This window comes from Drosophila montana, unplaced genomic scaffold, assembly GCF_035044405.1.
Source record: "Drosophila montana isolate Dmon_TW-CO22-7 unplaced genomic scaffold, ASM3504440v1 contig_1853_1, whole genome shotgun sequence".
NCBI lineage: Eukaryota > Metazoa > Arthropoda > Insecta > Diptera > Drosophilidae > Drosophila > Drosophila montana.
The window spans coordinates 1,498,881-1,523,276 of NW_026996772.1; the positions used below are offsets into that span (position 1 = coordinate 1,498,881).

A 24,396-nucleotide genomic window follows, 5' to 3' on the forward strand; every position below is an offset into this window, starting at 1 on the left:
ATGACATTATTTCGAAATTCTTTTTAGGTTAGTCGAAATATTTTTTAACAGAATACTAAGATGAAGTTAAAATTCGAATTGAATTTATACTTAAAAGTTAGACAAATGTAGAATTTTAGAAAGCATTTCAAATGTTTTCAGAATTTTGCTTCAATTACTGAAAAGTTTTCCAGTCTAAAGCTGTAGTCAATCAACCCAGTCTCGTATAGAGTATCTACTTGTGCTTCTTCTCTGTTGGACCTGGTCAAATGGCAAGGGCGTCCAGCAGCGTAAACTAGTTTCTGTTTTTTTTTTTTTTTTTTTTTGGTTTATTTTGGGGTTGGTCGGTTTCAATGTCGGTTTTCCCAGCCATATGCATTGCAGTTCTTGGGCTAAGCTGCTAGAAATCATTTTTCAAATACACACATTTAAGCCCCGTTGCGAGTGGCCGCCGTCTCCGGGTGATCCCCCAACTGTGACACATGTTCCGGCTCGGCAAATAGGCGAACGGTGGCAGCGTGGATGGGTGGAGAGCAGCAAACGCACATAAAACAATTATTATTATTAATAAGTTAGTTTTACTCCACGTGCGTCATTTGCTTTAGACCCGCTTATGTAGCTGGCTAAAGGATGGGGTAGTTCGGTTACGGCTGGGCGGCGGGAGGGTTGGGGTGTTGGGTGCGTTCTGATGAGCGCCAAGATTAAGCATGAAAAATGTTACGAATTTCCCTGTAATTAATCTTCATCTGCGCTAAATGGAAGGAGCCAGACACGGACCAGCAACAGCAGCACCATGGCACATGCAAAAGAGTTAAAATAATAAGTACACACACTCGCACTCAGCCAAAGGCACCCACACTCACATTCGCACTCATATGTTCGTTTGGGCCCAGGGTAGTTACCCCGGGTTAGTTGGCGCCCAATTCGAATTGTCCTTAAGCTCAACAAATAGTTGAAGGCAACAACAGCTGCGTACGGTACCCTCAAAGCTCTCTACCGGGGTTTGTCCCCCTAGATAGGTTAATGGCAACGCAAATACATATCTTCATATACATATATATGTATGTACGTAAAGTATTCATGGATAACTAGAATAGCTATGCAAACAGTTTGTGTTTTGTATTGTTGCTGTCAGTTTGGAAATATGGGTGCAGTGCCAAGTGACACGTAATTGTTGCGTTTGTATTAAGTATATCGAGTACATTTGGTAAAAGCAAAAGCGATCCAAGACCAAACTAGAACTTTACGGTTATACTTAATAAAACCTAGACCAAAACAGTTTGAGAATTATAATACTCTAATTGCAAAACATTTACGAATGACGCACAAAACAGAATTAATGAAAATCTATGCTCTTGAGCGTGTAAATGCGAGAGCATTAGGAATTGCGGCCACAAATACATATTTTCTGCAAGGCGTAAATTAAACTCTACAAATGAAACAATAGATAAACGTTTCGTAGAGCGCGGTTCGACCGGGAGTAATAATTAAATTAGGTTAACTGCAGATGGCAACTGCTCTCGCTTTGGTGCTAATCCATTCGAATTTATGGGCAGACATCTTGCGATATGTTTCATTAAGTTTGCTTTTACCATATATTAACAGCTCTCTGAACCGCACGAATGCTGAGTCAGACAGTTGATGAAATACAGATCCAGATACACAAATCCAAGTAGATATGAGTGCATAAATTATTATTTCATTGGCTACTGAAACTTCGAATCCGTAAGAGTCGAGCCAATAAACAAATTAATATGACAATTTCCGACAATTTATGGCTGTAATAAAACGTTTATTTAATGTGGTATAAATAAATTTGTGTATATAAACACAATACCGAGTATCAATTGATACTCTATACGTAAACAAATGATTAAGCGAAAGGGTATCATTCAATTATTTAAAGCATTTTGTTGCCCTACTTACTTCATATAGGACTTATACACTTGAAACGAATAAAGAGTCATGGGGATAGAGCTATGATTATTCGGAAGTTATTATTCTTGATAATTATCGATGTAAGATCCATAATCGATATGATAGAAAGTTGGGATTGATGTTGTAGAGCTCAGAGACTTTTTATATGATATAGATTCCACGATAAGGTATTAAGTATTAATTTTTCAATGAATAATAATAATAAAAATAATAGTTAAAATAAAAGTAAAAATTAAATAATAAAGTATAAATAATAGATAAATGATAATAAATAATAACTAATGAATAATGAACAATGATTAATGCATTAAACATAATAAATAATTAATAATAAATAATAAATAACAAATAATAAAAAATAATTGACTAATAATAAATAAAATATAATAAATAATGCAATACAAACAATGCACAATAATGCATAATTAATTATCAAAAAATTATTAAATATCATAAAAAATAAATAATACAATATAGATAGATACCTTTATATTCTGATAGCTGATCTAAATACGTGGTATGATATATTCTCATACTTTTGATATGTGGATGCTTGTTTATTTATGTGTTTCGAAGCCTAACAATATATTGGCAGACTTAAAGTGTTCACGAGCTGATGCCTTAAAATGAATGAAAGGTGTAGAGCAAATATATGAAGTGCAATGTTTGTATTAGACCCCCTTGCCGTCGCCAAGCTCATCGACCAAATGAATTATGAGCTTGTAATTTGACCAAGGTTTTGAAGGCTTACACATTTACACATGTTCGTTGGCTAAGTGCAAATATCAAGTGTTATTTTTGAAGTGCAGCAAACTTGACTAAATGTAGCATGAGCTGGACGGATAAATGGATGGATGGATGAATGGATGGATGGATGGATGGATGTGTGCCGGTAAGGATTGTGAATGTGGGGCTGTGGTCGCCGTTGGCAGTTCGGTAAAGTGAAAAACAATAAATAATGCAGCCAATTAAAACTTTGGCTGTTTGCTTGCCACGCACAGCAACAAGCGGCGGCAACAACAACAACAACAACAACAACAACAAGAACAAGAACAACAGTCAAACGCCCACACATACGGGCATATGAGCACCAAGAGGCAGCAACTAATTGACAAACAACAGCAAATTGAATGCAATAAAGTACGCACACACACACACACCCACACACCCACACTCACACACACACACACACACGCAGAACATACAGAAAGTTGTACGTTATGTAGTATTCTGGGCATGTGCATTAACAATGTGATTGACTGACAACAATCAATTAAAACGAAAAATCAATGCAGTTGCAGTTTGGCATCAGAATGCGCCGAAGCAACTGAAACTGAACACAAGCCCTTACTCTGCTGCCTGCCTGCCGCCTGCCTGCCTGCTGCCTGCCTTCCTTGGCAGTTCAAATTATTATAAACTTCTTCACTTTAATGGAATTGTTATCAAAACACATTATAAAAAGCAACGAGCGCCAATAAATGCACTTTGTCAATGCCAATTCACACAATAAATCTACAGTCAGATAGCAGCAGCAGCAGCAGCAGCAGCAGCTACGGCCTGGCCTTGCCTCGCCGTGCCTCGACGGGTCGGGTCGGCCGGCTCTTGCCCAGCGAGATAGAGCGAGAGGCGAGTCCATGCCAACACAGATCCAGGAAGCCAGTCAGACGGTCTCTGTGAGCTTGACAGCCCAACAGCAATAGCAATGGGCTAGCCAATGAGCTCACAGCTCAACGAATGCCAAATACCCTAATGTTGCTTCAAATCCGCTACGTGTCCTAACAACATTTGGGCTGTTGGCTAAAGATCAATCGACTGTATTCTTCTTTAAATGTTCGGTTCACAGTTTATTTGTTAAATATTAAAAAATATAAATAATAATTAAATAAATCTTAATATTTGGTTAGCCGGCTCGAGGTTCAGCTAAACAAATATTTATAATACGAAGAGGTCGCCAAAACCATCATTAAACAAAATAAATTTTAATACAAAAAAAATATATAAAAAGAAATTAAATAATCGTGAGCTAAATTAAATAAGTTTTCTTAGCTCACAATTAATACAAATTTTTTGAAATTAACAAAAATAACGATCGTAAAAAATTCAAAATTTGTATGAAGTCCCCAAGCATAATGAAAAAAAAGCTTAAAGAGGATTTTTGTCAAAAAAAAAAAAAAAACAATAATAACAAAAACCAGGAGTAAGAAAAATGTTAAAAATGTTATAGCTATACCTTTTTGATATTTATTTGTATTAACTCTCAATAAAGAAAAAAAAATCAATTTGCAAAAATATTTAAAGATAATTTATTTGGATAAAATAATTAATTTAAACATAATGTTAGCTGTCAATTTAAAAATAAACAAGCATTGCATTTTTTGATTATTAAATATATATAAAAAATAAACATTAAAGTTAAAAATATTCAAATATTATTTAAGGTCGCTGCTCAATTTAAAATTTGAAGAATTTTATTATTAATATAGAATTTTAAATTAAGTGGCCCATATCGGCCCATCATAAAATGGCAATTATTATTGGAATATTGCCATTCTTGCTTCTCTCCACAATATATATTCCAACTGAGCAATCGAATTGGTTGCGGTTACAAAGTGCATAGCATAGTCAAAGCACCTGCTGCGCTTGGCCAGCGGCCATTGAAACAAAAAGCTGATATGAAACAGACTTGCCACGGAGCTTCCCAACAAAAATGCGCAACGAGTTTTGGGTTTCGTTTTCGAAGTTCCATCGTTGTGGGGCTGGCTGTATTGTTTGCCGAATGCTGCTGCATGCAGTTCTTCCTCTTCCTCATCTTCTTCTTAATGCTGTTGTTGTAGTTGGTATTTCTGACTTGGGTAAGCTTCGATTTCCGGCGCACAGTTCACGCACAGCATCTTTAAGATACATTTGTATTTTCGAATGTGTTTCCCAATAGCAGCAATAACTCATGCAAAGTGCATTGCGCGTGGTGAGCTTGTTTTCCAACTTAGGCGATCAAAGCGTACAAAATAATCGGCAATAAAATAATAATACAATTTCCACTGCTGGTGAGTGAGAAGCGACTAGAAGGGTCTCTTCTTAAGTATAACAGTTACAACTGTTATATAGAAAGAAAATGTTTACTTTATTTTGGTGAAATTTATTTGATAATTCAAATTATTATTATATATATATATATTATTATTTAAATTGTATCCTTCGATATCTATGCAAACTCTCAGGGATATCAGGTTTTACATAATTTATCTGCTTAAATGGTTAATCCTAAAACTGTACCCATTGCTCAGGAGTGAAAATGGCCTATCGGCCACAAGTGTTCCCACTTTTGGTGAGACTTTCGGCTAACTGTATTCGTGCTGTGGATGCAGCAGCCAGGCATTGACCCCGCACTGCTGGCCACGTGCCTCTGGCCACATAAAACTTGAGCATCAATTGGAACTGTGCAGCTTCTGCTGGCTACCTGCGCATCTTGGCCAAATTGCAGCCACGCCCCAAAGCAAATTGCCTGGCCGGACAGGCACGCATAGCAGTTGGCTCGATGTGGATGCGCCCTATGTGCGTGTGCGTGTGCGTGTGTGTGTGTCTGTGTCTGTGTGAAGCTTTGCCAATTCAGAGCACTTGGTAGAAAAGATGGCTGAAGATCAGCCTGCTGACACCTTCAATTTAGAGCGCCGGCGCGACAGTGCGCGATTGCAATCCTGTGCCACAGTGCCACGGTGCCAGGTGCTGCCATTAGAGCTCATTATGCTGGAAATGTCCGACACTTTGTTGATTTCTCGCTGACATTTTGTGGATTTTTCTTTATGGCTGCTGACGTGCAACTAACAACTATTTATTGTTGTCTTTTCATTAATTTTTCGTGCTCTTTCTTTTATTTTTTTTACTTGTTTTTTTTTTTTTGTTTTGGAGTAGGAGTCGACGTCGGCGTCGCCACGCTTCGTCGCCTGTGCGCCGGCGTGCGAAATAGAAGAATTGTCTAAATTAAAGTTGAAAAATTAAAAACTTCACACGCACCACGCAGCGGCCATAGAAACATCAAATGCGGCTGACCATAGACTGGGAGAACGGCAGCGTGAGGTGGCAAGCAAATGCTAAAGGGGCAAAGCGAAAATAAAAAACACGAAAGATAGAAAAACCCACGCAAGTCGAACCGAGTCGCCGCATTTTGATTGACGACAGCGGCAAGTGTGATAAGAGCGGGTCGTAAAACGGCAAAATGAAAATTTATATCTACAGCATGACACAACGCAAATGTGATGCGCCCTCAACCAGTTGAAGTTTTCTTCCTCCTTTTCTCGCCCTCCCTCTCTCTCTTAATTAAACGTCATGTGTAGTTGCTGTTAGTGTAAAAGTTTTTGGTAACACTAAAAACTGTTTTTGATTTCATAAAATATGATTAGAATTTAGTTGTAAGTACTTTTTAGAATTATACTAGAGATCGGGCTAGAGTAAGAACAGGATAAATTAAATGAGAGAGAGAAATAGAGAAAGTAAGGAGAGAGAGAGAGAGGGATTATTGGTGGAGATAAAACATGCCTTAATTGTATTCATGAGAATTGCATAGAAAGGCAATGTATAAAATGATGTGTTTTTTTTTTACAACTTTTAGCAGGCGGAAAAGAGGGAGAATAGGGGGAGAGCGGGCTAGAGTGAGAGCAGTAGAGGATAAATAACATGAGGGAGACAGAGACAGAGAGAGGGAGATATAGAGAGAGAGCATGAGTGGAGTTATTGTTGATCACACATCATGTTAATATAGAATTTATAGCCAAAGCATGAAAACATGCCTTAATTGAATTCATGAGAATTGCATAGAAGGGCAATATATGTGTGACTTGTACTGTATTTGCAGCACACCCGTTGCGTAGACGCAGCCAAGTACGCTGCTCGACGCAACAAAGTCGCTGTAAATGGTTTCTTATGCTTTCTTAAGCGAAGACCCCTTGGGCGTTGTGGGCCCAACACTCATTACCAATTAAGCCAATCGACGCGAATGCGTGTTTCGCGTCCACATCCGCATCCGCATCCGCAAGCGGCTTGGCCGAAAAGGGGTGAGGGTGTCATGCGTCAGCGGACGGCTGAAAATGCTGAAAACGTGATAAACTAAACAATGAGAATGCGTGGCTGATGAATTACTTGAAGCGTTCAATGCATGGAAAAGCAGAAAACTTGGTCAAGTGGCCAGGCGGCAGCGCCCAGCTCTTGCCACATGCCGCCACCTACCAAAGAGTGACGAATTGCTGTGCTGCCCCTGAAAACTGAAGTGCAGGAAGAAAACGAGTGCAGCCAGAGGTCGAGGGGTGCGCGGAGCACCAACAAAGACGCTAATGGTGATCAATCTTGAGAGCTTGCATTTATGTCTGTCTTCGTGTGTATCTGTGTGTGTATTTGTGGCTAAGCCTGGCTCCTTACTGAACATATTTCACATGTCTGGCAGCGCTTAATAATTTGACAGCTCGTTTGACAGATGAGCCCGCCTGCAATATAGCGTGGCGAACAAGTAGCGCGCAGCTCTCCAACTGACACCCCTCCGCATACGCCCCGCACCCACCACCACCACCACAATAATTCCTCCCTATGCAATAATAAATTAGCCCAAAAACTGTAAATGCACGAGCAAAGCGACAAAACGCAATTTGGCTGAGAGGAAGCAAAAAAGAAACGCATTTCGATGCAACACGATTTTGACTTGGAGTCGGACACGGACTCGGACTTTTGAGCTGCTTTAATAGCCATTAGCTGGGCTACACACCACATGAAAAATTGTCGAGAAACGCATACAAAAATATGCAACAATATAATAACAGCAACAACAGCCACAACGCAGCTCGTTGAATGTTTTTGCATGCGGACTTGAATCGGCCCCAGAGACCAGACCAGCTGCAATCTATCAACTGGCAAAACGCCTGCAGACAAACCAGAAGGAAGAAGCAACATGCACCACACAGCAAACGGGAAAAACTGACGGAATGGCCACCGTGGAGGGAGTGAGGGAGGGAGGGGGGCGCTTGGGTCAGTGTGGAACTGTTGTGCTGCGGGGGGTAAAGTCAAAGCCCAAAAAAAAAACCGTGAAACGCTTCACAACAAACCAAAAAAAAGCTTGGAGTCGGAAGTGCCCGACTAGTTGATACCCTGAACTAAGCGCCAAGCTGTCTTAATATGCATTCTTCCTTACACACACACACACACACACACATACACATGCCGCCTTGTGCGGCTCTGTTTCTCCCTCTCTTTCGTGTTTTACATCGGTCTTTGTGGTCCGATCTTTGTGCTATTTTCAGCAGTATGGCATTCAATTGGGTGTAAATACTAGAGCCTTTACTTCACAATTTAATCAATTGCGTGGGCGGGATCGTGAAATATCCTGTAATTGTGTAGACTATACCAGAGTATTCATACCAATCGATCGATTTCAAGGGCAAACTAGGCCAGTTATCGATTAAGATTTGAAGCAAAGCGCGGGCCATAGGCTCAGTCTCTAGCTAGGCTTTAAGATCGACGCGTCGCAGACGAACGGACATACACATCTGGCTCAATCCACTGGGCTGTTGATGCTGATCAAGAATATATACATATAAGTACTTTATAAAAGTCGGAGTTACCTACTTTTGCCTGTTACTTACATTTGCACAAAATCAACATACACATTTTCTATGTTCAGGGTATAGAAATGTACGCAACATTTGAAAAAAAGCTATCAATGTTAGGGTGCCTGCTAACTAATAGATACCCTGTAAAATACCCTGCTCAATATGCACACATATTCCCCACAAAGCTAGCAAAATGAAAATAAATCTTTGATAATAAAGTAAACGCCGAAACGAGACTTTTGACTTTTTAGTCGAAAAATTTTCAATTAAATTTATACATTTTTTGTTATATAATCAAATAAAATTTTTGATGGACTAGATAAAAACTCAAAACGCAAATTTTCAGCCCAAAATAATTTGCCAAAAATTAAAATATAATAACGGAATAGGTTTGAAAAAGTTCCATTATTAAATGATAAACGTAAAAGAGCTGATTTCTTTAATAATCAGAAATGCCCATAAGCAGATTGTGCACAGGGTATTAAAACTGGCAGTCAAATGGATTTATGCAAATATTATTGAAAAAAAGATACACAAATTGTTTCAAACGTGCCAAACACACGCTACGTGTGTGTGTTTAAAATTTACCAATTAAATAAATGCCAAAAATAAAGGGATTAATGTCCAACAAGAATGGCCGAACAACACACATATACATGCATATATATATATATATATATATATTTATGTATATGTATATGTATTATCGGCAATAAACATAAGCGAAACGTTTGAAATATGATGAATTTTATTCCTCCTCCGAGCCAGTCGCATCTGTCTTGATAAAGGCATTAAGGGCTGTCAATGTGTAAATAAAAAAACAATTGAAGATGAATGCATAATACCTTTGTAAAGGTAACATTTGCATATGTTATGCAATGTGATATGTTTGCTTATAACTTTTTATTCCTTATTTATAGTTAGGTCTCGCTTGCCGTTACCGGAAAACTTGGGCGCCATTCCATTTTCAGATGCACAGATTGAGGTTCATGTTGAACAAGATGCTGGATGCTGGCTCAAATCCAAGGTGAGTGTAGATATTTTTTATTGCCTGAATCGTCTTAATAAAGATGAGAACTTATATTTTTGTTAATTTTATTCAAATTTTGTTGTGCATTATAGATATACCTTAAAACTAATGTTTAACAAGGACGATGTTGGCTCGAATCCAATGTGAGAAAAGGTATGTTATATTGTCTTAACTTTCTTAGAGATAAAGATGATAACTTATATTTTTGTGCATTGTAGATATACACTAAAATTAATACCGAACATGGAGGATGCTGGTTCGAATCTGGGGTAAGTGATGAGAAATAATATTATTGTTAAATTTATTGAAATATTTTTGTGCACTATAAAATATTAGTAAGTGTATATATGTTACATTGTCTGAGCCGTTTTAATAGTGATAAGAACTAATATGTTTGCTAAATATACACAATTAATGTTGCGTATTATAGTTATGTTAATGTTAACATTGAACGAGGAGGATGCTGGTTCGAATCCAAGGTGAGTATCTTGTCTAAATCCTCCTAATAAAGATGATAAGTAACATTTTTGTGCATTTTAGACATACATTAAAAATAATATCGAACAGGGAGGATGCTGGTTCGAATCCAAGGTGAGAAAAGGTATGTTATACTGTCTAAACCTTGCCAATAAAGATGAGGATTAATATTTTGTGCATTTTAGATATACATTTAAATTAATATCGAACAAGGAGGATGCTGGTTCGAATCCAAGGTAAGTGTGTGCAAGTTATATTGGCCGAGCCCCGCTAACCCAGATGATAGCTAATATATTTGTTTAATTCATGTGAATATTTTGCATTATAGATATACATTAAAACTGATAGAAAAAAGGGAGGATGCTGGTTCGAATCCAAGGTAAGTGGATATTTTTTATATGTTTTTATAATTAATAGTAACATAATGCCAATAAGAGACTGGCAGCTCTTCAATTAGTTGCATTACGGAATTACAAGTTGTATGTATTTATAATTACGGCTGCAAGTGCCGCACTTGTAATTGAAATGAAAGGTGTAAAGTGCTTGCCAGGTGGTTGGGGGACGGGGAAGGGGGCGGGGGCACTGAAATCAATTACGATGAAATCATTGTTGTTATCTTTTTGGGTCGCGCAGTGCACGTGACAAATGAAGCGGCTGCGAGAAGCTGATGATGGCTATGCCAACGGCAAGGGGCTAGCTGGGAGAAGGGGCCGTTCGGGGGGAAGTGGGTTGGGTTTTCGGGTGGCGAGCGGGTTGACTGCACTTTGCCTAAGTGCAGTCCGCGGCAAGCAATAAAAATAATAAAAAGAGAGAGACGACACAGAAAAAAAAAAAAAAAGAAATGATGAAGAAGAAAAAACGCTGCTGCAAAGTGGCAACGAGCTAAAGCCAGAGCTGCAGCCAGAACCATTCACAGGCAGCGTCCCATAAATTGGACACATTGTTGATAAAGCGCAACTTTATATGTTTTATATGAAGCTGTTCATGTGTGTGTCCACACACACGCACACACACGCACACACACACACACGACATCAGCTCCAGCGTCATCATCACAGCTCACATCGATGGCTTTCATCATCAACATTGTTATCAGCGCTGACGGCGGCGGCAACAACAGCAATACTTGTCGTGCTCCGACTCCGACTCCGACTCCAGCAACAGCTCCAACTCCAACTCCAACTCCAGCTCCGATTCCGACTGCGACGCCAGCTTCAGCTTCAGCTCTACCAACCGTTTGGCTGGCTATGAAATTACGCTGGAAAATAGCGAAATAAAAACCAAGAAGAATAAATGCTGATAATGTTGAATGTGCCGCATAAATGCTGCTCAAATGACACACACAAATACACACACACACACACACAGAGTGAGAGAGACATATAGATACATGTACAGCAACAGCTACACGGGGCAAGTGCCAAGATAGGAGCCGAGCGCATTGTGGCAGAGACGCAACAGAGAATCGCATCAAACCCAACGGCTAATGCGACGTCTGTCTATACAGCCTGCTAAGAGAGTGAGAGGGAGGGAATGAGGAAAGGGGGGGGGGGAGTGGGGGAGAGTGACTAAAGCGACTGCTGCTGGGTAATTGAGCGTTGACAAAACTTGGCCAGTTAGGCAGCCGCCTCTAGTTAGTCACTCATCTTAATCTGTTGGCATAACTGCAAGCCATTTGGCAAAAGACTTTCATATCTGATAGATAAGAATATTCGTTAGACAAGGCGAACATTTTCGTACAGCTTCAAGATAAATTGCATAACTTTTATAAGCTTTCCCGAGCTGGCCCTAGAAAATCTCGAATGGAAAACGCAGACATTTAGTTTATGAGCTCTATTAAAGTCTGGAATAGTTGCTGTCTATATACTATATGATATACATATATGATGAATTGCTGAACAGGTCACAGATGTTAGAAGATAGGAACATTTGGTCAAAAAAGATAAGGCAAGTCTTTTGTACAGTTTATGGAAGAGCCACCATATATTTCAATTCAGTCGTCGTATTTCAATTTTTGTAAATCTATCGCAAACTATGCCAATCTTTAGCTCTTACCACTTGCAAATTGGAGCCACTGTTAATCTACATTAAATAACAGTGAGCTTGTAACAGCGTGCTGTTAACTCTCTTAACATAGATGCTGCAACGAATGCTGCTCTTTGGTAATACCAAACGGGAACATGACAAATATATTCAAAAGGAAAAGTGTTTCTATAAATACAAAATATCATTTATGCATTTCAAGGATTAAGATGCCCAGGGCCTAATATCTTATATATGCTAGCCGCAGTGGGCGTACGCCTTGAGGCAGCCCACACAGTGAGCCCTGCCCCCATTTCGGGGGGCTAACGTAATGTTGGCCGCGCCCACGAACGCCCTAGCAAACGCCTCCAGTTTGGCTGGCTGACTGGCTGGTTGACTGGCAATGAGTCGGCGTGTCTCTGGTGGCAGTTTGTCGTGGCTGCCGCTGTCAATTAAGTCAAATATGATCGAGTGTGCGGCGTCATAAATCTCATACAACTGTCAAATTTAGACAACTGCAACTGCAACTGCAACAGCAATAGCAATAGCAACAGCAACTGCAACTGCGATACCCAACTATGGGCACATTCGCCTGCCACTTCTGCGGCGGAGGTGCAGCAACAACTGCCGCATTTGGCTGCAATTAAGCGGCGCTCTGGCAATTGGCATAATCAGCCAGCGATTGGCAGTTATCCAGACGCCAGACTGTATCAAATGGGGGTTACGATATCTGTTTAAACGTGTTCTCTATGAACTGACGGTTATCTACTGATAAAACGTATCATCGCCCCGCGAATGATCTGGAGCTATACGTCTTGGTGTTGCTAAAAAAATCATACATATCGGATTTAAAGAAATAAACAGACTGCCAGGAAATGGAAATCTTATTATATACTAGTAAGGAATATTTCGTCTTAACACTAATCCATCAGTTAAACATAGCTATATACCCGATCTGCCTTCAAAACTCTACATTTCATTCATAAAAGTGGACTGCCCTTCTATGCGATTTTCATGGTATTCAGTATCAGCAAACTAATGATGGTATTTTTAGCAATAAACATATATATTCTATATATTCTCTATCTATTTCCTTCGTCCTTCTCTCTAGCTTCTTCCTTCTTTAGCTTCACACGCTCTCACGCAGTTTCTTTGACTTCTCTCTTGTCTCTCTTTGCGCTCTTTCGCGCTCTGTCACTCAATCTCTCTAAAAACATACCCTCTGCCATGAAAATCGCAAAGAAAGGCTATATTCAATATAGCTTCATTAATCTATTCAACGACTTGAATGATTAGTTACTGATTGTGTGTTCATTGTTTAACCAGCCCCTAATTAGAGTCTTATAAAACATCTGTTTGCTTTAACATACATATGTGTGCGCCCTGGCTGGGGGAGATGAGCGGAGGGTAGGTTTTCTTTAGCGAACAAGTGCTCCAAAATAGCCGTGAGTCAATTTAGTGAATGGCACTAAACTATACGAGTGGCAGCAATGAATAAGACTTACATATAAGAAAATCTAAAAGGCAGCTCGCGTAATTGAAACAACAAACTAATGACAAAAGCGGCAGTTTGTTGTTGTTGTTCTTGCTATTGTTGTTGTTGTTGTTGGTGTGAACGTGTCTACAGCACACGAAGTACAAGAGTCAAAGTTGAGAACGAAATTTGAATTTATAAATACTTATGCTTGTGCATGCATGCTTATAGAACGTGAATAAGCAAGTACTCACACACACACACACACACACACACACACATACTCACCGACTGGGCGTTGGCTAGCTGTAGACACATTCACAGATCGTTTAGTCTGTCAGTGCAGCGGAAATGGCAGCACAAGTGCACCACCTGATGCGAGTGATGTGTGCCACAGACTCAAACTCAAACATGTGGCAGCAACAGCAGCAACAGCAGCAGCATCTAATCAACAGGTAGGTGACTGACTTGCGCTCCAATGTGGCCAAGATCGCAGCAGCAATCACAAAAATGTGTTTCTGGCCAGAGGCTGAGTAAAGTATTGTTCGAATAAAGCACATGCGAAGTGCATAGAGAGGCGGAAATGCAGGCTATAGACTAGCTTATACTAAAGTGTATTAAAAGATGTTTTATGCTTCACGAACACTTCGATTAAGGTACATGAGAGGCGCATAGAGAGGCAGAAATAGTGCCTATAGAGTATCGTATACTAAATCTATTTGAACAGAGTATGAGTCAAGAATAAAAAGCGCATAGACCATCTTTCACATCGGACTCTGACGCAGGCACTTAACGTGTAGGGCACATGAGAAGCGCATAGAGAGGCGGGCACAGCTGCTATAGAATAACTTGTTTTACAATTTAATTAATTATTAAAAGAAGTGTTAGAGCTTCGAATGAACTGTAACATCTAAAGTCTAAAAGACTATCTATAATTTAGGTAGACTTTATGAAGAGAATGGTTTTAATTTTTTGCGAACGCTTCAAACATATGACTTCTATCATAAGCTCATAATAATTGACCCTCATATCGCTTTTTGCATTTATTCTTTAAAGTAATATTTGAATATTTGTTTGTCAACAGCTTATATGATGGCTTGCATTTAATTGCCAGCGTCAGTTAGTCAAAGAAATATTTATTGAAATTGAAGTTACCCCCCCCCCCCCCCCCCCCAGCTCCAGCACCCGCTCGCCCATGGTTCGACACGTTCGTACAAACACTGTGAGGCGATTGAATGCCTTTGTCCCTTGTGAACTTTGTGGAGCTGCATTGAATGCAAGCGCCCGCTGTTTGATTCGAGTCGAACTTCGATAGTGACACGAGAAGTTGAGCAGAAAAACAAATTCAAATTCAAATACAAAGGCGAAAGAGCGTACTTTGACGCTGGCTTCAAACGATTTTTGTATTTCTTTCCTCTATTTTTTGTTATTGTTTTTTAAATATATTTTTGTTGCCCTAGCAATGTGGCCGCTGCTGTGAACAGCGTGATGCCATCAGCAGATTTGACCACGTCCAAAGAGCCGCCAGTTGCCAGTCTGGGACTGTGACTCGGACTTGGACTCGGACTGGGTCTGGAGACGGGGCCAATGCCGAAGTTGGAGTGTTATCTGTGCATTGGCTCTGGCCTTCAATCTATGCGGCTATGAAATGAGTTGTGCGCAAAGCGAAGGCAAATATCCAACAAATTTCTGTGGCTGCGCGTGTGTGTGCCCTGTGTGTGTGTGTGTGTGTGTGTGTGTGTGTGCCCTTCCCCTTTTGCAGCTGAACGCCTCCTGCCGACCCGCTCAAACTGGGCACTGGCCTTGCTCGCCAGTTGGCCATGGAACGCGCACCGTTATCGTCAGGCATATTTGCATAACTATAACTGCCGCCGCCGCTCCCTCCGCTCTGCCACCCCTCGCCCTAGCAGTCGGTGGCTAACAATTCCCTTAGTCTCGTGCACATACACATTTTAGTCTCCGTTCCACTCGCATTCCATGTAAGCTGCCCCATGTTGCACGCGTTTTTGAAGTCCGCCGCGTAACCAACTTAGTTGCAGCGCATCCCAAAGATACATTTGTATCTTTTAATTTGTTTCATGCCATCTAAATATTGCCAATGATTGTTAAATGCAACATTTACTGTATTTAGACAAGTATTAAATGCACTTATTCACACCCCTACCCATTCACATTCACATTCACATTCACATTCACATTCATGCCACCCTTGCATCTGAAGGCATTTCCATTGTTTCGATAGTGCGCCCAGCTTGTGGGCGTCTGTGATTGTCATTTTGTGAGTCGAGCAGCCCAAATCGAAATCAAAAACAATATCAAAACACTCAAAGCCAAAGCAGTTGCCAAATGATTCATAAATCTGTCGATAAGCGATTCGGCATTCAAATTCATAGTCGCACAGTGGGCTGAACTCCGTTTAACTAAGCTTGAAAACAAACAAGTCTTGTTAATGGATTTAAGAAAACATAAATAAAGCTAATTGCAGGGCTGTGAATCAAGCTAGAAAACAGCCGCTGGTTCGGTTCCGGGTTCGAACTAGCTGCCTGTTTTTTAGTTCCGTTCGTGAACCTGTGATTCCACATGCATCAGCCTAGGCTTTGTTTTAAGCCTCGCTCTCTCATATTATTTCAAATATATTTTTATTTTATTCAAACAATTCAATTCTTAATTCAATTGTCAATTGCCCGTTGTACTGAGAATATTGCAAGCCGTAAATATTTGCATATACAAGACGCGGGCTAAATTCGATCCCAATCCAAAATTGGCAGCTAACAAATATGGCTAGATAAATGCCACGTTTTGATGTTCTCAAGTTGTTTGGGATTTGAAATAAAGTTAAAATAAAAGAAAGTAAAGTAAAGTAAATAAAAGTTATGAAAAGCAAAGTAAAATAAAGTAAATTAAAATAAACTAAAAATAAAGTAAATTTAATAAAAATATAAAATGTATATATATATACATATTTTGCTGATTTTTGTTTGGCTTAAAGTTCAGTTCATGGAAAAGGAAAATAAATTTAATAACAAGCTCAAACCTTTTGCAATAAATTAAATTAAAAATATAAACATAATAAACAAGAGCAAGACCAATTGAATGGAACAGGAAAATAATATTGAAAAATCAGGCTTGAAATTAAATAAAAATAATATATGTTTAATGTTGGTTCTGCTTCCAGCTGGACTGGTTTCTTAAGCACTTGGCTTAAGGTTCAGTTCACGGAAATGAAAATAAATGAAAAAACCTTGCCTTAGACATTTGTTAAATTCTTTGAGTCATGTGATTTCTGCCTGCTTGAGCTTTTTTATAGTATTAAATAAATGGAAATAATTATTTTAAACATGATAATTTTTTGTTATAAAAATGCATATAAATATTATACTTATTACGAAGAAGAGCAACAATAATTGTGATTGGCAGCTTGGGCTGGATATGCTTTAATGATTGGCACAGTTCTCTATGGTCTGGCACCACTGTGGCACCAGTGTGGCCTGTGTGGCACTGTGTGGCATGGTCTGTGCCAGTCGCGCAAAGTGCCCTTGAAAATGGCAAAAACACATGCTCCCCTTTTTGCCTTTCTTCTGCTCTCAGTCCAATCAGCAAGTGGCGGGCGGCGTTGAAGTGTGTGGCAAGCCGAGTGTGGCACAGAGGATGCCTCGTTCAGCAGCAGCAGCAGCAGCAATTACGTCGAGACGTGGCAATGTCTCCACGTCTGCTGCGATCGTCGCCGTCGATCGTTGGAGGCCCGCTTCAGCGGCGTCTGAAAACAAATACAATCATAAATAATATGATTATGATACTTTTTCAGGCCGCAGACGGCAACGTTGACGTTGGCGTTGACTGAAGCTGAGCCAAACATATTCGCGCCGAGGGGCTGCAGCGGGCCTTTGCTGGCGAATGCCAAAGTCAAAGTTAAAGCCAACAAAAATATATATATAAGAAAAATAAAAATAAAATAGCTGCGTTGCTGGCATTCTAAAGATCCCAGAGAGCAGCAGCAGCCGCACTCTTCGAATCGCAGTCGGATCGCAGTCGGATCGCAGTCGCTGCTTTGGAGTCGTTTGACAAAAGGAATGCGGCGCGTTGTTGCACGTTTCAATGCAGCCGCCACAACAACACCAACAACAGCAACAACAGCAGCGACTGCAACAACAACAATACAGAATAAAAAGAGAAAAAAACTATGCCACAAATACTCGCTTATGCACCTTCCATATACATATATACAACTCCCCCTCTGTCCAATACTTCATTTTTTTTCCTTTCAAAATGAAACTTGGTACCACGAAAAATGAAAATGTAAAAGTCTTCTAACTGACAAATACTCTGTTTTCGGCTCATGTTAAGCGAGCAACAGCTGTTAGTTTGGGGACTCTAAAACTTTGCTAGAAGTCTGTTACTCTTCAGATGTGACTCGAAAACTTTGACTCAAAAACTGTGAGTCGAAAACGTGAATCACAATGGCTTCAAATCAGTTTCTCTAAAACTGTATCTTTTCAAATGTGTTATTGAAACTGTAACTCTACAGCTGATACTCCAAATCCTTGACTTTAAAGCCAAGACTTTAAAACTGTACTTCTAAAACAATTTCTCTTCAACTGTAGCTCTCAAGCGGTGGCTCTTCAACTTCAAAATACCACTAGAAATCTGTAACTCTACAGCTGTCAGTCTAAAACTGTGCGTCGAAAACGTAACTCACAATTGCACCAAACCAGTGTCGCTGCAGCTGTGTCGCACTAACTCTGCCTTGTGACTTTCAAACCGTAAAGCTGCAACTATTGCTTCAAGATCTGGAATATGCTAGTACTGTAACTCCAGGACTGTGACCTTAAATCTATTACTCTAGAACTGTAGCTCTATAACTGTAACTCAGGGACTGTGGCGCCTAAATTTCGATTATGAGTGTAACCTTACAGCCGTGATTCTAAAATCTTGAATGTAAAACTGTGACTCGAAAACTGTGGCGTTCAGACTGTGGATTGAAGGTGTTATCTCCTTAAATGTGACTTCAACTGATTAAATCTTCAATTGTGCGTCTTAAACTGTGGGACAGACAAAAACAGTAAGCCGCTGAAGTAACACTTGGGACTCTAAAACTGTAAATGATGAAGGCATTCCCAAACACTTCTCGAACTTAAACAGCAGCCAGCAAGTCGAAGCTGGAACGCAACCAATATACCCCTCTGCCCGAGCTGGCAATAGGGTATAACAAGTTATTTCATTATCGTGCCGTGACAATCAGTCAACGGCTGCGGCTGCGTTTTCGACGCGTTTTTTGAGCTGGCTTTCGGTTTTTGGTTCGTTTCGTTTCGTTTGGTTTGGTTTGGTTTGGTTTCGGCCGTCGTCACGTTGTTCTTGGGTGTTAGCAATGCTGTACAACATGACCGGGCCAGCCCAGGCCAGTCCAAGTCGGGCCAAGACAGGCCAGACCCGGACCAGTGAGTAATATTTGTTTAGCAGCAACAACAACACAGGCAACAACAACAACAACAACACAGGCAACAACAATAGCAACGCCCTTTTTTGTCGGGCCGCCCGCACCGAGTTAGCCCATTAGCAAGTTGAGCGCCGGCCGCATTTCGATTTGTTTACGGCCGCAATTTTTTTTTCTTCTTGTCGGCCTCGCGCTGACTTCATCAAACTGGCCAAAAGTGCTGGGCCAAGCATATCAGCTATTAGCCAATGCGTGTGACATTTAACCAAATCGATTGTCATAAATTTAACATCAACTATTATGAATGTCAATCAGGCCGTATAGAGAGCCCTTCAAGCTTAAGTGTTTACGCGAGATAATGGCATAAATGGTTGAGTTTTAAATAAAAGCAGTTGCTGAATGCGCAGCTTAGCATTGTATATCGTGGTAGCGTATGTGAAACGTTTAAGAATGCGGACACAAAGCAGATGGAAGGTAACAGATGCGTTGCAGAGAGTGGGAGGGAGAGAGGGCAAGAGAGTGGGAGAAATGGCAGCAAATGTAATGCTGCCCGAAATCGTTTAAGTATGATAGCACAAAAGAAATAGCAAAAATGAGAGAGAAAGCGTTGGATGGTCAACAAACGAGAGAGACAGGGAGTGAGAGAGATAGAGAGTAAGAGAGAGTCAGAGCAAGGCACGTAGAAGTAAATGCTCAATAGATGTTATGCTCTCTCTCTCTCTCTGGAGAGAGAGTAAAGAAATATCAGCACGTCTAATTAGCGATTCATATCGTGCAGTATATACCCTGTAATGAACTTTAGGGTATCCTCAAGTCTATCACAATAAGTAATACATTTCGCTTTAGTTTGTTGCTTTTTCAATGACTTTTGGACGCCAGTTGATTTGTGGCAAAGTTTCACGTAACGCCCGCACTTTGTGGATGGCGCACTGCGTGGAGCGGGGAGCAGCGAGGGGGGAGGGGAAGCAGAGCGGAGGGGGGGCCGGGGCGCTGTGCGAGTGCAGCTGCTGCTTGTTGTTGTTGCTCTTTTATTGTTGCTGGTGGCATTTTTCAAATTTGCGCATTTGTCTGCGCTTTGCATAATTTTCGCAGCACACCAGAAAATTGTTTATTTATTTAAGTTTTTTTTTACATAATTTTTTTTTTTTTTTGTTTGCTTCACATTTTGTTCTTTATTATTTTATTTTTTTGGGTCAGATTTTTGCTGGCCGTGTGCGGTTTCTAATCGCCAACAACAACAATCACAATGCGAAACCCAATCTTGGCAGCCCAGTCTCTGGGCAAAGACAAAAAAGTTCAGAGTTCGCCCGAAAACTGAAATGCGACAAGACAACAAAAAAAGAACAATAAGAACAGCTCGACAGATCTTTGGGCATAATTTTTTGTTAAATAGCAAGAGGCAAATCTCAGGGTCGATTAACTGATATGCCCAAAGCCAATTAATAATAAGTATTTGACATATACATATAGAATTTATATAGGTAATAGAGAATATTCATAAATTAACAGAACGTTCAATCAGCTGCATTTGATTGATGTGCTATATAAATTTTAATCCATATAATTTACATTTAAATTAAATTAAAAACTATGGCCAAACACTTAATGGACTGACTGATTGACTGAATGATTGATTGATTGACGAGTTAAGGGACCGAATGGTTGATTGATTGATTGATTGTCTGGCTGACTGACTAGCTTTACTGACGAACTGATTGAGTGACTCATTGAGTGAATGACTAGCTGATTGACTGATTGACAAACTGACTGATTGACTGTCTGGCTGGCTGGTTGATTGCTTGATTGACAGCCTGATCAATCTGTCTGACAGATTGATTGATTGTCTGGGTGGCTGGCTGTCTGAATGATTGACTGACTGATTGATTGCCTGATTGACTAATTGACTGATTGTTTGATTTTAGCTACTCAGCTAAAAACTTTACTTAAGTTACTCTATGTGATGCACGCTTAGGCTGAGGTTTGAAAATTCCACCCCGCACCGTGGAAAAATCGCGGAAAAGGGTTGAATGAAACGTTTCATTTGACAGCTGGAGTTCAAAATTATGCGGGCAAATTTAAGTTACCCACGGGGGGAATATGAATGCCAAGGATTCGAAGCAAAAAATTATAATCGGGCAAGGCCGGGCAATACCAGCCATTTATAAATATATGTATGTTCGTGAATAATGCAAATGTATATTCTCGATATAATTCCCAATTTGAAATTCATTTTTCGAATAGTTTTGAATTGTGGGTTAAAATTGTCAGCTTGGGCATGGACTATGTGGCATTGGGCGTAGCTGTGCCCATTTCCAGTGGAGCCTTTGTGTACCGTTATGGTCAACAGTTGCTAGCCACTTAGCCTGGCCGTGTAACAGTAATCCAGTTGCAAGCCTGGCAAACATGCTGCGCCACGTTCGTTGCTTAAGTCTTTTGTTTGCCACGCAGATTTATGTCATTTAGCTAGCAGCAGTGGCAACAGCGGCAACTGGCCAGCGCTAGTTAGTTGCCAGCATCCAACATCCAGCTCGCATAGCCTTTGCCACTTCCAGTTGCCACTTCCAGTTGCAAGTTTGCAAACTCTTTTGATTTTGGTTTGTTTGTTTGCCCGTTTTTGGTTTAGTACATTGCAATGCATTGCACGCTGCTGCTGCTGGTGTTGTTGTTGTTGTTGGTATTTTGTGCATTCCATTGCTGCGAACCGGTTTTCCAGCAGCGTTGCCATTTTCGCTTAGCTAGAGCAGAGCAAATATTGTTGTCCGGTTACTTCACGGCGAAAACCCGAATAAAAATTAAAAAAGAACTCTTTGCTGTTGCTGTTGTTGTTGTTGTTGTTGTTGTTGCAACATTTTCGTCTTTTGTTTTGGTAGCATGTTTAGCAGCCTCCAACTCTCGCTCACTCACTCTGCTCTCCTATTTCTATCTCTCTCTCTCTCTCCCTCTCTTCCTCTGTCTCGCTCTAGCGAGCTGCATCCTGTTGAACCGGTTCAGTCTTTCCTTCAGCCTCGCCTGGCGCCCACATTCAAGTCGAACTCCCTTCAACTGCAACTCTGTTGCTCGCTAGCGTCAATTTCGCATAGATTCTCTTCTTTTCTTGTGCTTTAGTTAAACAAATATAGTTTAATTTAAAAAAATTGTATTATATAAATGTCCAGCTGCCTTTTGTTTTTGTTAATTACATGCAATTTGAATTGGTTTGCTGTCAGGTTCGAGTTCCACACGCGTTCCACACGCAACTCAAACGTGTGCTACAGCGCTGTTGCGCTCTGTGACCATAACAGCGTGTTAACAGACGCACCATGTTCGAACGCCACACATTGCATGGCCGTAACAGGAGAGTTACAGCGTCGACAAGTCAACTACATGCGCTGTTAGATTAACATGAACAGAAGCAAAAACAAAGCCGAACGAGGCGGTCGTGCAACGGACGGTACGGTTGGAATTTATTGAGAGTTTTTGAACGCTTGCTGAAACGAAACGAATTCGATGCAATTGTAAATGCCGGTCGCCCAGACGCTGCCCCGTGTAAATGTAAACCGGTTATTCTGCCACTCGTTCGCGACGCCTTTGTTGTTCTTGTTGTTGTTGTTATTTTTTTTTTACCAACATACCACATTATTTTATTTATTAACGCATTTTGGGACCGTCGTGAGTGTGTGCGTGTGTGGTTGTGTGTGTCTGTGTGTGTGCGTTGACTCCCACGCTAAGCGGCAGGCACAACTACGCACCTCTCAGGATCCGGGGGGAGTTCGGAAGATCGGGACGGTACGCGTTCGCCTAACAACAAATTGCAAACATCCATTTTTTTTTCTGGTGTGTGTTCCAAAAATGAAATTCTAAGTGCTATACAAAAATTCATCAAATAATAAGGTGCAACAAATCAAAAGTCCAAGCAAAAAAGTAAGAAAAGAAGTAGAAAAAAAATTGAAGAAAGAATCAATGCAAATACAACATATGCAAAATCTGTGAATAACACGAAAGAAAGAAAGAAAAAAAAACACAAACAGAAGCTGTAAATAACAAAACTAAAAAAAGAAGCTGAGAAGCTGAGAAGAAGAACAACAACAAGCGTCGAAAAAGGAAACAACACGCGCAGGCAAAGGTAACAAACGAAATGCAATTTCTAACTGTTAATGTTGTTTTTGTTGCGTAGGCATAGGCAGAACAACAACAACAACAACTACAACTACAACTACAACTAAAATGCAGCTAGGTACCTGCGTCTGTGTCTGTGCTCTCGACAATTGCTCTCGCTCGCGCTCCTGCTCACTCTCTCCCTCTCTGCTACTCCTACTCGCATGCTGCGGTGTGTGTGTGTGTGTGTTTGTGCGATCAGTTTAGCCTAAGCCTCGGTTTTATCATTTTCTCATTATAATATGTCATTCCCGTTGTTTGTGCTGTGCAGTTTCGTGGTTTTTGCTGCAAACCCCAACAACAACAACAACAACGGCAACTATTTTGTATGTGCTGCTGTAATTGAGCGTCAGGCTAATAAAACTCATGCGCTCTCTGTCTCGCCCGCACTGCCTGTTATTCTTTATATATTTTTTTGGGCTATTTTAAACTGTTTTTTTTTTTTTTTTTTTGGCAGTTTTGCAGTTGCGAGCTGCATTCGAAAATTGGTTTTAGTTTTAGTTTTTGGCCGCGCCAAGTGCATGACATTTTAATGGCGCTCTGTATCAGGCGAAGGGGTCACAGCTGGCGCACGGGGAGGGACTGACAAACGTTTGACATTGTTAAGTGCCTGCTGTATGTGTGTGTGTGTGTGTGTCTGCGTGCTTTGGGTATGGGGATCGCGGCAATTGGGGGATTGGGGTTTACTTTTAATGAGTCGCCGCGTTTTAAGTGCTGCAGCAAAAAAAGTGTCGGTTTTGGTTTTGGTTTAGGTTTAAAATTTTCAATGCTGTGCATTTTTGCAGCTCATCAGATTTTATCACAAAAATAAAAAAATCGAATCGATTGGAATTCCGTGTTTACATTACATTACAGTTAGCAAATGCTGCCAATTTGTCGAATAAATCTGAGATAATTCTGACATAAAGTGTGGGCGGAATATTAAAATCGAAGCGTGTAACTGTTTTCTCTTATCTTTCTCTCTTTGTTTGCATGTGTATGGCCAGAATAATGAAGAACAAGAAACAACTTTAACTGAAAATATGTTGTCATTAGAGAAATTTTACCCAAAGAACTTTGTGAGCAAAAGAGAAGCAAAATAGAATTCATTAGTTATTTTTTTCAGCTTAGCATTTTATTATTATTGTGAACAGAAAGTTATATTCAATTATAAAAATATACCACACTGATAATACATTTAAATTGATAACATACCTAATTAAAACTATATATTAAATTATTTAAAATGATATAAAATAAAACCAGGGGATGAGATGGTGTGCGGGCGGGAAAAAAAGGCCCTCTTCGACACGCCGAAGATTTGATACCCTTGCAGAACGAA

General features: G+C 40.2%; 1 protein-coding gene across 1 annotated transcript in view; it reads left to right on the top strand.

Moving 5' to 3' along the window:
* Positions 1 to 22,341: 22,341 nt before the first annotated feature.
* LOC135441148 (hornerin) overlaps positions 22,342 to 24,396 on the top strand; it is a 105,704-nt gene continuing 103,649 nt past the window's right edge. The window contains exon 1 of the mRNA XM_064700637.1: positions 22,342 to 23,043. The gene's annotated coding sequence lies outside the window, so the exon portion shown is untranslated. The remainder of the gene's footprint in view (positions 23,044 to 24,396) is intronic.